Source organism: Mastomys coucha, unplaced genomic scaffold (genome assembly GCF_008632895.1).
Source record: "Mastomys coucha isolate ucsf_1 unplaced genomic scaffold, UCSF_Mcou_1 pScaffold5, whole genome shotgun sequence".
In the NCBI taxonomy this organism is placed as follows: domain Eukaryota; kingdom Metazoa; phylum Chordata; class Mammalia; order Rodentia; family Muridae; genus Mastomys; species Mastomys coucha.
Window position 1 is genome coordinate 106,918,227 of NW_022196911.1, and position 16,491 is coordinate 106,934,717.

General features: G+C 42.8%; 1 pseudogene; it reads right to left on the reverse strand.

Moving 5' to 3' along the window:
• Positions 1-5,807: 5,807 nt before the first annotated feature.
• On the reverse strand, positions 5,808-15,865 carry LOC116078759 (annotated as a pseudogene).
• Positions 15,866-16,491: the final 626 nt, after the last annotated feature.

Here is a 16,491-nt window from a genome sequence, read left to right on the forward strand (position 1 = left end):
TCTCTTTTCCTCTCCTCTCCTCTCCTCTTTTCTCTCCTCCTCTTTTCTTTTCTTCTCTCTTCTACTTCCTCTCCTCTTTCTTCTCCTTTTCTCTTCTTTCCTATCATCTCCTCTCTCCTCTCCTCTTTTTTCTACTTTCCTTTTATTTCCTCTCCATTTCTTTTATTTTTAAAAAAATTAAAAACTTTTATTCTTTAGTTAAGTTTCTCCCCTGGAGGCAGACTCCACAAGCTCAGTCTCCCCACTGCAGGGCATTTCATCTAAGGTCTCTCCCTTTGAGTCCTCAGAGTCTCTCACCTCCCAGGTCTCTGGTGCATTATGGAGGGTTCTCCCATCTCCTACCTCCCAAAGTTGTCTGTTTCCATTCTTTCTACTGACCCACAGGGCTTCAGTCCTGTTCTCCCCACTCAATACCTAATCATGTTCCCCTCTTCCCCTCCCTATTCTCCCTCCCACCCAGGTTCCTCCCTCCCTCTGCTCCCCCATGATTGCTTTCTTCTACCTCCCAAGTAGGGTTGAAGCATACCCACTTGGGCCCTTCAGCTTGTTGACCTTCTTGAGTTCTGTGGACTGTATCCTGGGTATTATGTACTTTTCTTTCTTTTTTTTTTTTTTTTTTGGTGAATATCCACTTATTAGTGAGTACATGCTATGCATGTCCTTTTGGGTCTGAGTTACCTCACTCCTTCAGGATGATATTTTCTAGTTCCATCCATTTACCTACAAAACTCATGATGTCCTTGTTCTTAATAGCTGAACAGTATTCTATTGTGTATATGGACTGGTACAACCACTTTGGAAATCAATCTGGAGGTTCTTCAGAAAATTGGAAATAGATCTACCTGAAGAACCAGTTATACCACTCTTGTGCATATACCCAAAAGATGCCCCACCATGCCACAGGTGCACGTGCCCAACTATGTTCATAGCGGTCTTATTTGTGATAGCCAGAAGCTGGAAACAACTCAGATGTCCCACAAGGGAAGAATAGATACAGAAAATGTGGTTCATTTCTTTTTCTTTCTATTCCTCTCTCCCTTTTCCTTTTCCTTCTTCCCTGTGTGTGTATGTGTGTGTGTGCATACTCATGTGTGCAGATTCATGCATATGCACATGTGTGTGTATGCACATAGAGGCCACGGCTCAACCCGGAATGTCACTCACTCCTCATAGTCATGTTTCTTTGTGAGGTAAGGTTTCACAGTAGGACATGTTTGTCATCCATCAATCTGGGCCTGTCCCTGCCTTCCCAGCGCTAGGATAGGAGCCGATGCTACCACCCCTAGCCTTTACCTGGGTTGAGGAACTCGTGTGTTCCCCTAGCAGCACTTTGCAAGCTGAGCCGTCTCTCTGTTTTTTTTTTTTTCTTTCTCCTTTCTTTTTGTTGCTCTCATTTCCCTCCTGACTCCCTTAAAGCCTGAGATATTAAGGGGTGTTAGACTATGGTGAAAGTCTTACAGAAGAAAATCATTTTATTTTTCACTTTAAGTCTGGAGAAAATCAAGTGACTTTGTACAATGGGTGATATCGGTGATTGGTTCCCGAGCAAATCCTTAGTTCAAACCTAGAACTTCTCAGATGAGTCCCAGAGACTCCCCAGGGATCCAACTTTGAGGGCTAAAGAGAAGGGAGCAGTTTCTCATTTTCAACTGGAAAGGTTTCGATTTGAATGACGAACTGGAACTCCAGACTATGTGAGCTCTTGCCGTAAGGACACAACGTTGTTTAGACAGTGTTTATATGATGGAAAACCCGGTTCCCAGGAGAGTCTTGACCTCAAAACTCAGCCTTCGTTAAACACCCAAATGAGAACGCAGAATGATGGGCTTTGGAGGAGGCACCAGCCAAAGAACTCACGTAGGGGCTGAAGAGGAAGCCACTGCTCTGCTCCATCCCTGGAATCCATCGCTCTGCTCCTACCTAGCACAGGAGCCTTTTGAGCCAAGCCCACGTGACACTTCCCTGAAGACGTTTCTTTGAAAACAGCCTGTATGGTCTGAAAGTGTTGACCAAACACATTTTAGGTGCTACCTCTTTTTTCACTCCAACATGTGGAATGCAACTTCTTTGTAATGGTAGTGGATGTGTCCTTTAATTTTTTCCCCCAGCAGAAAGACAGGCATCTTCACTTGCCTGTCCAGGACATATCACAAGGCCTTAGTGCATGCCAAAACTAATGATCCCTAAACATGCTTTTTTTTTTTTTTTTTTGGTTTTTCGAGACAGGGTTTCTCTGTGTAGCCCTGGCTGTCCTGGAACCCAGGCTGTAGACCAGGCTGGCCTCGAACTCAGAAATCCACCTGCCTCTGCCTCCCGAGTGCTGGGATTAAAGGGATGCGCCACCACTGCCTGGCTGAATATGCTGTTTTGTCTCCTGTATATTCATATTTGTGATGATTTCTTTGTTTTGCTTCCATAATTGTTTTTGTTTGTTTGCTTGTTTGTTTGTTTGTTTTTTCAAGACAGGGTTTCTCTGTGTAGCCTTGGCTGTCCTGGAAGCTTCCGTAATTTTTAAAGAGTCAGTTATTTATATTTGAAGAGAGGGTTTTGCGTGCACGCATACTGTCTATGCACCACTTGAATGCCTGGTGCCAGCAGAGGCCAGGAAGAGACAGTCTTCTTGATTCGGCCTCAAAAATTCAAAGAAGAGTTCTAGACTTTTGTTTTTTTTTTTTGTTTGTTTTGGTTTTTCGTGACAGATTTTCTTTGTGTAGCCCTGGCTGTCCTGGAACTTGATCTGTAGACCAGGCTGGCCTTGAACTCAGAGATCCAACTGACTCTGCCTCCTAGGAGGAGTGCTGGGATTCAAGGTGTGTGACACCACCACCCAGCACTTTTTATTTTTCAACAGAGACTTTTAATGAATCATTACAGACATGCAAAATAAGACAATCTGCATTATCAGCAAGGCAGAGGGGTCTGTGAGCAGTAAAAACGTTAAGCTAAGAGCTAAGAGATCGGGTGTGAGGCAGAGAGCAGGAGCATGTTGTGCCGGACCGTGGAGCAGCATGTCACACTGCTGACTGACCTGTGGCCAAGAAGACAGAGCAGACCGAGTACCACATCTCTTGCCCTGTCTCTCCGGGTGGTAGTGACCAACTTGGGTCAAGGTTACAGACTTTCTAGGCTTGTCTGAGAATTTGAATCTTAGTTTTGTCTCTACTTGTGTTCAGAAATGAGTTCCAGACTGAGGTGTTGGAAGGTCAGTCTTGCAGCCCGACACCTTTTGACTTCCCAGGGTTTTCGTCGGTTTCACTTGTGACTGGGGCTGGAGCATAGTCCATTCTCTTTTAAAATAGAAAACTAAAGATATTTATTTACATGTTCCTTATTTATTTAGGATGCAGGGGGCTTGTGCACCGTGGTGCACATGTGGAGGTCAGAGGACAACTTGCAGGAGTTAGCTTTCCCCTTGTCCCTTTGTGGGCTCTGGGCATACATCTCAAGTTGCCAGGCTTGGCAGTAAGGGCTGTTACCTGCTGAGCCATCTTGCCAGCTTTAAGATAAGCAAGACACAACAAAAACTACATGTGTTTATTTTATTGGGGTGTGTGTGTGTGTGTGTGTGTGCGTGTCTGTCTGTGCCACCCAGTGAGTGTGTGGAGGTCAGAGGACAGTTTGTGGGCGTCAGCACTCCCCTCCCACTTTGTGGGTTCTGGGGATCAGAGTCAAGTATTGTGCTTGGCACAGCTTTTGCTCACTGAGCCTTCTTGCCATCCTCATTTGTTAAACGTACACTTATTGATTGGTGTGTTGTATAAGGGAAGACTTATGAATGACCACTTAACTCTTTCAGACCCTATCAGGCTCACAGATACATACATTGTTTTTGATTTAATGCAGGTGGACGGTAAAACCCTTCCACAGGACAGAGGCACAAATGTCTCAGGATGCTGCCGAGGTCTTTATGAACTCCTGAATGTCTCCACCTTCTTATAATCCAGCTGGAAAAATTGCCTGCATTTCTTGAGCACCATGCTCCTCCTCGCCCTGTGGCTCTCTTTGCATTTGATGGTTTGTATATGCTTGGCCCAGGGAGTGGCACTATTAGGAGGTGTGGCCCTGTTGGAGTAGGTGTGTCACTGTGGGAGTGGGCTTTAAGACCCTCCTCCTAATTGCCTGGAAGCCAGTATTCTGCTAGCGGCCTTCAAATGTAGGACTCTCCTGCACCAGGCCTGCCTGGATCCTGTCATGTTCCCGCCTTGAGGATAATGGACTTAACCTCTGAACCTGTAAGCCAGCCCCAATTAAATGTTGCCCTTAACAGACTTGCCTTGGTCATGCTGTCTCTTCACAGTAATAAAGTAAGCCCTCTAACTCTTCACAATGCTCATCTTTCTTCATCTTCCACACCTGACAAATAACTGGGTAGTCCTTTCAAATTCAAGAGCTTTTCATACTTTTTCAAAATGTCTGCAGGAGTCACCAAATATTTTCCGAGTGCACATTAAATGAGGTGTCCTTATTTTCACATGGCTACTGAGATTTAAATGTAGTGCTTTCTTCCTGGTTCATTTCCTAGGCTAACATCTGTGATCTTCTTTTCAGAGATAAAGTAATGTGTTTGTTTCTCATATGACCACCTGGATTATATGATATACTTAACACATGTGTCAATAAACTCATGATAACTACCGAATATGTAAATAAAGGTAGTGTAGTTTATTCAGAAACTGATGGGAATGTGGTTTCTAAATGAGTAACTGGCTTATTTAATAGACAATAGAAATAGATTTTTAAAATATTTTTTGTTATTTTTATTTTGTAATATATATATGTATATATATGTATATGTATATATATACATATATATATGTGTATATATATATATATATATTCAACCAACCAGCAACACTGCTTTTCTTCACATTCACATGGGTTTGGGGGACTGGAAAAACAACTTATCAAGGAACGTAAGTAGTACCACATTGCAAAAGATGCACAATCAGTAGTTTGAAAACAACTCCCCAGGGAGTAGGGAGGGAAACATTGTCACAGTGGATGACAAAAAGCACACAGGACACTAAACTGAGAAGTAGGGCTCCACTACTGACACAGGCAGGTATGGCGGCCTCCTCAGAGGGGTGATTTTTGGTCTAGGGTCTGACAAGTTTCTAAATGACACCGGAGGTGCTTTAGAGAGAGATACCATGGGAGAGGTTCAAGTATTTGTAAAAATCATGCCAAAGTTCAAGGTCACCAAGGAACCCTTGGTGAGCAAGAAACCCACATGAGTCAACGGCTTCTCCTTCCACCAACAGTTTCTACGGGACCCCAGACAGAATCTCAAACACTTCTGCGTTCAGAGTGGCAGGGACTTTTGTCTTGACAAATCTAGCGGGGTTAACTTTTCTGACTGGGCAGTGACCAGTTCTTCTTCCCTGAAGCAACAGAGACAAAGTTTACTGAAGTTCAAAAACAGTGAAAATTGTGCTTCCTTCTAGATGAATTGGCTTCTTTTCTCCTGGTCCAGCGCGGCTCGCTCCCACTTTGCCTTATGCTTGAAATGAAAAGGCGAACTTTTGAGGTGCAAGGACTAGGCGATCCTGAGTGGGCGGGGGTTCAGGAAGTACAGTAGTCAGCACGCATTGTGCTAGGGGCGTGGCTTGGCCTTCCTACAATCCCGAGGACCCATCCTTAGGGTTAGTCTGAAGTGCATCTGCAAGCCTGCTGGCCGCTCAGCGTCTCACTGGGGCAGCGGGACAGAGAGAGGTCCTCAGTATTGCACGGGTATGAAAAGTCCACAAGTTTAAAAGAAGCAAAAATCATAGTTGCTCTTGGGGATTCGCTGGTAGCCGACCACAGTCTCAGCAGGATGTGGCTGTGGCCACAGGACTTCTGTGGAGCTCTGCGACTGTGGAGTGGGTGGGCACCGGTGCTGGCACTGAGGTAGGGAATGTACAGTAGGTACCCTGCGTATCAGGGTTCAGTGTCTGTAAATGGCCTACAAACGTGGAAGTGGCTGCCTCCCCTTGGCAGGAGGGCGATTGGGGGGTGGGTGTGGAGGGCAGGGTCTCCGACTGATTCCTACTGAAAGAGCTGTGCCATGAAGCCAAAGTTGGGAGAGATCACGCTTCTCCTATGCTTGACATAATCGAAGGCCTCCTTCAGGCAGAAGTGCTTGGTCTTCATGAGGTAAGCCATGCAGATGGTGGGCGACCGGGAGACCCCAGCTTCACAGTGGACCAGGACCTTGCCTCCTTCTTCCCTGACACAGTCAATAAAATCTATGGCTTCTTGAAAGTGGGAGCTAATGTCGGCGGTGTGGCTGTCCTCCACAGGGATCCACTTGTAGTGTAGGTGGGTGGTGCAGGCTTTGGAGGTCCGGTGGGAAACGTTCAGCAGGGCTGTGACGTGCAGGTTGGTGAGGAATTTGCACTTGGAAGTGCATGGTAGGCACTTCGAAGGTAGAGGAAGGGAAGGATTTCAACTGGGCCACCCCAGAATTCAGACTCAGAAAAGCTGTTAGATCACAGGCAGAGGGGCTTCCCCACCCCTGGCCTTCACATGAAGTAGGAGTTAGAGGTCTGAGGTCATCACCCACACTCAGATGTATGGAGCTGCTGACAAAGAGCCAAAGACCATCTACTGAAATCGAACTTTTTACTGGATTCCATGCTATATTCTAAATAAAGCAATGAAAGTTTTCTATTAAAAGTTCACACCTCGCTTGGCAGTGGTGGCCCACGCCTTTAATCCCAGCACTTGGGAGGCAGAGACAGGAGGATTTCTGAGTTTGAGGCCAACCTGGTCTACAGAGTGAGTTCCAGGACAGCCAGGGATGTACAGAGAAATCCTGTCTCAAAAAACAAAAAACAAACAAACAAACAAAAGTTCACGCCTCTGTTTCCCTTTGGATTTTTCACCTGGAAGACTTTCTAGATAGCGATAAAATGAGAGTGTCACTGATGGTTCAATTATAGATTTTATTTTCCTCAGATTTTAAACAACCTGCTCAGCTGGTACCCATGGACAGCACCGGGCTCTGACAGGACCTCATTCCACTGTGCTGGTACCCATGGACAGCACCGGGCTCTGACAGGACCTCATTCCATTGTGAGATACCCATGGACAGCACCGGGCTCTGACAGGACCTCATTCCACTGTGCTGGTAGCCATGGACAGCACCAGGCTCTGACAGGACCTCATTCCACTGTGCTGGTAGCCATGGACAGCACCAGGCTCTGACAGGACCTCATTCCATTGTGAGGTACCCATGGACAGCATCGGGCTCTGACAGGACCTCATTCCACTGTGCTGGTAGCCATGGACAGCACCAGGCTCTGACAGGCCCTCATTCCACTGTGAGGTAACCACAGTGCCTTAGCCTCCCCTCATCTCCAGAGACTCCTTGTTGTTTGTATTCTTTCAAGAGAATACTTCTTAAGATGAAGGTTGCTAGGGCCCTGCCAGGGGATTGGAGAAGTCAAAGCCATTCTAATAACAGGGCTGAGATAGTAGATTCTTCTTGGTTGAAGAATCGCAGAGATGATAACACACGAGCAATGAAGGGTGGAAGAACCATGGCTTTTTGATATTTTTTGAGGAGAGAGGAGGGGTGGGCTCAGAGGGTAAAATAGTTGCTTTATGAGTATGAAGATGTAAGTTCTGATTCCTGCTAGCCACATTGAAAAAAAAAACCAGCTGTGGGTTGTGACACACAACTAGAAACCTTGTGGTGGAGGATGGGGTAGGAGGGCATTGCTGGTCAGCTAGCCTACCAGAATTAGCAAATTCCAGGTGCAGTGAGGCACTCTCTTCCAACAAACAAGGAAAAATTGGAAAAGGGATGTCAGAGGACATCCACCTCTGGCCTGCACAGGTGTACAGAGAGGCAAGCACACCGGTGTGCATATGGAATACATACTCCCCCCACACACGTAGATACACACAGACACACAAACACATTGAGACACATGTAGAGACGCACACACATACACTGTATTTTACAATGGATCATGCAGCACTCTGCAGTCTCTCAAAACACAAAGACAGTCTGGAGGAGAAGTCCTCGTGCATTTGATTGAACAGTTTTTTTTTTTTTTTTTTATCTCTCACTGAGCACTCTTTATCTAAGAGAAAAAAAATTACAGATAAACTACAAGCATTTCCACTTGGGTATTTGACATTTCAAGACGACTTAACAGAGCCTGTTAATATATTCAATACAATGAGAAACACTTGAATTTCCATCAAATGAATTCTGGAAAGCTGGTGTATGCTCTCAGCAGCCTAAGTTTCCCGATTCACAGAGGCTTGTTGATAAGACTGGGAATTATTGTTTGATACGGAGTAATGAAAGTGCGTGTGTGTACACACACATGGGTGTTCTGCAGAGCTAAGTGGTTACCACTAAATGGTACAAGGCCATGCATGGGGTTCAGGGTTTGGGGTAGACCAGTGGTGTTTAATGAAACAGCATCCCCCCAAATTCACTGATAAAGTTTTAGGGACCACTATAAGAAATGGTTACTGGTAGAAATTTGATACAGTATTGAAGATGACTTTCCACAATTATCTGAAAAGGCTGTTGACTACACCACCCAACCCCAGCCACCTATCTGCATGCAGCTCCATTTTAAAAATATGTATATATATACATATATATGTGTGTGTTTATATACATATCTGTATGCATGTAAATACAGGTATGTATTTATATACATATCTGTATGCACCAAAATGATATTTGTGTATATATATGTATATATATATATATGTATATATTCACCACAAATATCATTTTAGAATAGATTGAAGACAGAAGTAGAGATGGAAAACTGAGTATCTTTAGGCTAGACATAAAGGAGACTAATAAAACATGAAACAATTCTGTTATAGTCCGCAAATATTATTTTTCTAGTTATTTATGTTCCTTATGTTAAGCTTGTTATAAGTTTATATTATAACAAATCACAAAATAAATACTTGATACATTTTTTTTTCAGTTTAAACGTCTTAAGAATGTAAACAAGAGCCTGGTTCCAAGTCTATGCATGGTAGTCATGTGGGATATGGGATAGCACCATATGATGTGTCCCCTGACCTGTGCAATGAATGGGAACTTCTTTGAAAGGATGTTGCCTGAGGGGTCAGGTTGTCATTCCAAGAAGAGGCTAAAACCATGCTTTTTGCTCCCTTCAGTGCTCTGCTAAGATGTTTGTTATAGCTCTGATTTCCTCTCGATAACTCAGTGCACTAATGCAAGTGCCAGGAGTTTACTAGGATGAGAAATCTTATCATACGATAATTCCTTTGACTAGCAACTCATATCCTCTACTTTCTTGCATATTTCACTTGCTCTTCCAACCTTAGCCCTGTACCCTCAATATCAATCTCTAGGCATTTCTTTTTAATGATTTGAGGTACAATTCCCCCATCCCTCCAGATCCTTCCATTATTTTAGCAACACTTTCCATATGTTGACAATTGATGGCAGGTATTGATCCAGAAAGAAAAAAAAAAGGATGGAAGTCAGGACATGACCTCTAGCCCCAAACCATCATGTGTTGCATCTTTCTTTGTGGAGATTGTGTTTAGGATGCTTGTGTGATGGTCTTCAGTAGTTAGGGCAAGGGGCAGCTTACAAAATCCTGGAGAACTCACAGGGCAGGGAACTTCAAAGTTCCTACAATACCCACCAGCAGACATCTGTACTCTGTGTATTAGGTTTCTTCTGGCACTGTTTTGGGTGTTTGGGGCTTACATAGGAGGCATCCTGGGCTGTGGATTCAATGACCTTTTCAATTCTATCCCACTGGGAAGTGAGACTTGACATAGTGTTTAACAGATGCCTGCTGGCCACAAGCTGTGCTTCTGTGAACATTGCTGCAGGTGTTCCTGCCTCTACAGCTTACTCACAGTTGGCAGGTAGCTATCCTAAAATGCAATCTTCCTTTTTAATAGCTTCTGGAGCACATAATGAAAACTATGCAATTCTACAGTCTTTATAACTATTGACATTCTCTTATGTTTCTGGGGCAATGCAAATGCATATGCCAGAGTTATAACTCTCTGGTGCTATGCTATCATACATCTGTCTGGATTTGCCTCACTAAAGGTTGAGTATCTCAATAGTTCTAAGGCCACAGCCTATCAGCATCTCATCTTTATCTAGAGGATGCTTCTTGCAGTCTTACTGGTGAGTGATCTGTGATGGTTAATATTGTCAATTTTACAAGATACACCCCTGGACTTGCCTGAAAAAGACTAAATAAATACAGTAGCCCCTGGGCATGCCTGGGAGAGAGTCACTGAATTAGATTTACCTGAGATGATGTACTGCATTGTCTTTACTGGACTCAAGTTTTGAGCCAAAAAAGAAACCTTCCCTCCTTAAATAGATTTTGTCAAGCATTTTACCACAACAATGAAAAAACACAACCGATGCATGACTACACTCCAGGATCTTATCTTGGAGATCACCATCTACACCAGTTCCGGTAGCAGTTGTCCAAATAGCAGACCCTGAGTCAAGGACCAAAGAACAGCTAGTTCTACCTCAACTTTTGAACCTATGTATAGTTTTGTACCATTAAGTGCTAATCCCTTAGCTCTGCAGAACATCGATGTATGTACACATTTTTATTACTGAGCATCGAAGACTAACTCAGACTTATCAGCGTGTCTTTATGAATTGGGAAACTTAGGCTGCTGAGAGCACACACTGGCTTTCCAAAACTCATTTGATGGAAATTCAAGTTTTCTCATTGTACTTTGGTCCTTGATTCAGGGTCTGTCTTTTGGACAACTGCTACCAGAACTGGCTGCAGATGGTGATCTCCAAGGTCACCTGAAGAGTAGAGAGGTGAGAGAGGAAGAGAAGAAAGCTAGTGAATGCTAGGTTGCAAAGGATGGGGTTGCTATGAACAACCAGGCTGTATGTTCATCAAGACTTTATCAGTCTATTTAGTGTGTGTTCCTGTGTGTGTGTGTGTGTGTGTGTGTGTGTGTGTGTGTGATAGTACATATGTGGAGATCAGAAGACAATATTTAGAACTCCTTCCTTACATATGTATGGGCTACTGGGATTGAACACAGCTCATCATTAGGTCTGGTAGCAACCACCTTTACAAGCTGAGCCAACCACTAGCCTATAGTTCAAGAGAATTTAAAGGCTGTGTGGGATGTATCAGAATAATTCTGCTGTGAGTGAGAAGCATGGCTGTCTATTCACCAGTTTCTGGCTTTCATTATTATCTGGGATGATAACTCACCTAGTTTGCACTACTATAGGCTGAGCATGGACCTGCAGCCAGACCCTCAGATAGAATTGCAGCAAGATGAAGAAGGTAACTGTGGAGATGAGTTGGGACAGGTCACTGAATTAACAAGGATCTACATCATGGGCTGAAGGTCATGGGAATGACCCCGATGCTTTCGAAGGACAGAAAATTTGCACTTGTAGGACAGAATAGAGACTCTTGGGGATTATTTTGCACATAAATATGTTAAACATAGTGTTCATAGGTTTGCATCTGACACAGTAGCAAGTTATTTTAGGATACAAAGAGATTAGGGGTGGGGATGTCATACAGAACACCTTCTTACAGTAAGAACTGCCAGGAGGTTGCAGTAATGCACTGGCCATAGGGATGAAGACAGTGAACTAAAATCAGTCATGTACACCATTTCTTTCATTACTCTGTTATTCTGTGGTAAGGAATCCTATGATGGAGCTCACAAATGCAGCACAGAGCTCAAAGTAAATAAACAAAAAAAGTAAAACCAACACACCAACTGCAAGAAAATGTACAGAGTAACATTGTTATGCCAAAGTTGAGAACTAAACCCTTACATATAGTTTAGGGACACACATATTGGTGACAAAGTGACGAAGGAAGTCACTAGAATAATAAGAAGCACATTCTGCATTAATTTCTCATGAAGACAGGAGCTACAATTGGTAAGAAACATTGTATTAGGTTTCTTTAGTGAAACATAACTCATAGGAAGAATATAACTATATCTATATTCGTATTTGTATCTGTATCTCTCTATCTATCTCTATCTATCTATCTATCTATCTATCTATCTATCTATCTATCTTCTATCTATCTATCTAAATATCTATCTAAATATCTAAATATCTATCTATCTGTCTGTCTGTCTGTCTGTCTGTCTGTCTGTCAGTCTGTCTGTCTGTACTGGCTGGTTTTGTGTATCAACTTGACACAGGCTGGAGTTATCACAGAGAAGGGAGTTTCAGTTGGGGAAGTACCTCCATGAGACCCAGCTGTGGAGCATTTTCTCATTTAGTGATCAAGGGGGTAGGACCCCTTGTGGGTGGTGCCATCCCTGGGCTGGAAGTCTTGGGTTCTATAAGAGAGCAGGCTGAGCAAGCCAGGAAAAGCAAGCCAGTAAAGAACATCTCTCCATGGCCACTGTGTCAGCTCCTGCTTCCTGACCTGCTTGAGTTCCAGTTCTGACTTCCTGTGGTGATCAACAGCAATGTGGAAGTGTAAGCTGAATAAACCCTTTCCTCCCCAACTTGCTTCTTGGTCATGATATTTGTGCAGGAATAGAAACCCTGACTAAGACACTATCTATCTATCTATCTATCTATCTATCTATCTATCTATCTATCTATCTATCTATCTATCTATCTATCTATCTATCAAATGGGGGCTTATTATAGTAGTTTACAGGGTATGGTCTGCCTAGTTTAGGAATGGCTGTCCCCTGATAAAAAGGCCAAGAATCTAGAACTTGCTCAGTTCATGAAGCCAGATGTCTCAGGGGGTTTCCTGTCTATAGTGAAATTCTAAAGAAGTGGGTTCTAACACCAGCAAAGGAATGCCTTAGCAGCACGACTTACGCTTTTGCCAGAAAGAGTGAATGTAAGCAGGCAAAGTATAAAAACCTCCTTCTTCCATGTTCATGTGGGCTGCTATAAGAAGGTGTGGCCTAAGTTTATAGTGGATCTTCTGACCACACGCTATCCAGATTCAGGGGGATCCAATCAAGGGTAGGTAATCCAATCAAGGTAATCCAATCAAGGAAAAAAAAAATGTCTTACAGGTGTGCCCAGCCTGAATGGTTTTAGTTGATTCCAAATTATTTCCAAATTGACAGTCAAGATTAGCCATCACAGGCATTTTGAAGCTTAAAATCGGTTAGTGTTCTTCATTTGTCTTGTGTATATTTGTTATCTGTACATCTATGTGTGCATATATGCTTCTATCATATATAATATGTTATATTATATTTATGTATATATGTATGCATGTATTATATATGTGTGTATTTGTGTGGGAATAGGAAAGTGTCTTGTGCATGTTGATGGAGGCACACATATGTGTGGAGACGGGAGATCCATGTTGAGTGTTTCTCCACTTTATTCTTAATGCAAGGTCTCTCACTGAACAGAGATCGGATGTCTAGAGAGCACTGTAGAGCTTCCTGTCTTCATCCCACTAAGTGGTAAGGTTCTAAGTGTGTCCTGCCATACCGAGGTATTTATATGGATGCTAGGGATATGAACTTGTCTTTGTGCTTGTATAGCAAGCACTTTAGGGCAAGCATCTCCTCAGCCCACACTTTATGTTTAAAGTTGGGTGGTGGGTATATTGGTGCTCAAACACTTTATTTTTTGATACTTCTCATTCTACTTAGAAGTGTCATGCATCAAGGACTTGATGGCATTGGATATGAAGAGGATATTGAGGATGAGCTAATCCCACATCTTCTTTTCACTCTTTTAGACAAGTTAACGAGGAGTGAATTTTTGCATATGTACAGAAACATACACAGATTCCCATAAAACAATGATGAAGTAGTTCTCATGTGGTCATTATTTTTCCCTCTGTGCTTATTCTGAAGTTCCCATAAATAATGTTTTAATTAGATGGTGAGCCTCGATTTCCATTTCCACAGGATGATTTATAGAAAGCAGAATCTCTGCAGAGAGGAAGCCATCCTTGCAGCAGCATTCATTGGCTTTGAAACAGATTCTCATTGAAGGAGCTAGCTGTCTTACAACCCTACAGAAATATTCTGAGCCGGCTTTTGTCATGGATGGCTTCCAGGGGGAGCTACGGCAGCGTTCTGTTGTGCGTTGGTTTTCCAGGAATAGCAGACTAATTCGCCTCTGTTCTTGCACAGGCGGGCCGAACCACCCCTTACACAATAGCATGTGATGAAACACGCCAGCAGCCAATGACAGCTGCAGAAGGAGCCACATTGGTAGGCTTTCCTTTAGTGGTGGTTTTGTTTGACCACAGTCTGTCTTGACTCTCACTGACTGTTAGTGACGTCAAAGCAAAATGCCCATGCTAAGAGAGGAATGGAAAATACCTCAAGAGAACATACTGGTTTCTTCACTTGCAATTAAGTCATTCAGCTTAATGACAGTACCAAGAATCCCCAAGAAAGAATAATAGTTTTTATTTTTCATTATTTTAAGGGCACTTGTGCTTCCTCTGAGTATTTTTGTCCTGAAGGGAACAATGACATTTCACCAAGAGAAAGTTTTTTATAAAGTGAAAGACAAGAGTAAAACTTTTTTTTGTTCCCTCCAGAATTTTATATGCAAGCTCCCAGTGGCCGTATTATTTGCTGTATCTCCAGACTTTGAAAGTCAAATTTTATCGTTATTTTTTATAGGAGGGGAGGCCTCATTTAGTAAAATGATGAAAAGAACATTTTTTTCCAGTAGTCAAATAAAATGGAATCTTAAGACATTTGCCCCAAAGATAGCATGGGTTTTTGGATAACTTGACTCAAGAAAGGGAGGCCCAGGCATTTTGAACTGGAGATATCAGGAGGTTTTATCCTTTCCCTTGGTTTTGATTTGCCTCGCTCCTGGAAAATGTGAGCGTTAGACACTAATATGTCACTAGAAGAAGAAAGCCGTTACAGTTTTTTTTGTTTTGTTTTTTTGTTTTTTGTTTTTGGTCATAGCCTGAAAGTGGGGTTTCCTAGGTCCTCCACCATTCCGAGCATCATCATCCTCCTCTCAAACAAGGACTCTTGAGTCTAAACTTCTTGTCTTGTGTGAGTGACAGCTAGGCAGAAGGCCGAGAGACTGGGGGTTAGGTCTCCTTTTCTCATGTTCAATTATCCCTACCCAGATTTACTGTGAATTACTTTAAGTAGTTCATTACATTGCATTTATCTTTATAAGTGGACACTCACCCATCTTTAATCCAACAAATTCTGTATGGCTTGGAACAGGTTACCAAGACTTATATATTTCTTTTTCTTTTGAAAGGTGGGAGCAATAAAAGAAACAAAATTTGGATCGTGAAGGACTTTGGGTACTTGGTTCAAGAAACAGCATGATGCTTGGAAGTTTAGAAATGCACACACACACACACACACACACACACACACACACACACACGATTGTGGGAGTGAATGTGTTATGTATTTAGTGTTGGAGGGGGCTGATTGCTGCTCCTTGGCTCCTGGATCCAGAGTACTTAACATTGTACAGTTGCCTTTGACAGCATCCTGTCACTCTGCAAATGCAATGTCGGCTTCTGTGGAGGAACAGGTCAAGGAAACGAAGTGAACTGAGGAATCCAAACATCTTGTGCTTTCCGTCCTTGTGCTTGGAGTCTATGTGGCATCATTAGTCATTGACTCACTTGGTGCTGCAAATGCTGGTATTTTTGCAGTGGGCTCTGACTGGCAGTGGAATCCAGATATCAATGGGTCAATAGAGAGGTGACTGGGAGCAAAAGAAGGCAGTGAGTTCCTAACTTGTTCAGACTATAAAAATCATGCATATGTGCATTTTGCAAAATAAATAAATAAATAAATAAATAAATAAATAAATAAATAAAACCCTTTTGTGCTGGTGTACAAACTGTTAATACCTAACAGTCTCCTCGTGGTCTTGCTGTTTGCTCCACTGACGCATCATTGAAAAAAAAAAGATGTTTTAACTTTACAGCTTATGTTAGCATATTCCCATCACCTAGTGATGGTGATAAATCACTGATGCTCCATGGGTTTTGCCCTTTTCCTGTGGAATTAAGACATCAACTTAAATGAGTGATGGTCTTCCCATGTAGCACCTTGCTACCCACGAAGTACTCACTGGCTTTTAATCATTCATTTCTAAACACTGACAGGTCAGGGACAGAGCAGTCAGCAGATCTTTCCAATCCTGGGCTCTTGGTTTCCTATGGCACAGACACTTCTGTTTTCCTGGCTGCTGGATGGACCATCTTTTCCTGGGCTTGTCAACCTTAGCACTGACTAGTGATTTGTGTTGGGCTATTAAGTATGAAAGAAAAGCAACAGTTTGTTTCCCCTAGGGGAACAGATAGATAAAATATCTCTGAATAAACACTAGAAGGGATTTATGACTTTTAAAAGATAAAATATTATTATTATTGTTATTATTTTATTTTTATTACTTTTAACTTTTTTATAGTCCAGTCGTTGCCCCACTCCTGATCCACCCTCCCACAGTTCCTCATCCCATTCCTCCTATCCCCTGTCTCTTAGAGGATGTCACCTGCCCTCTGCACCAAGCCTCCC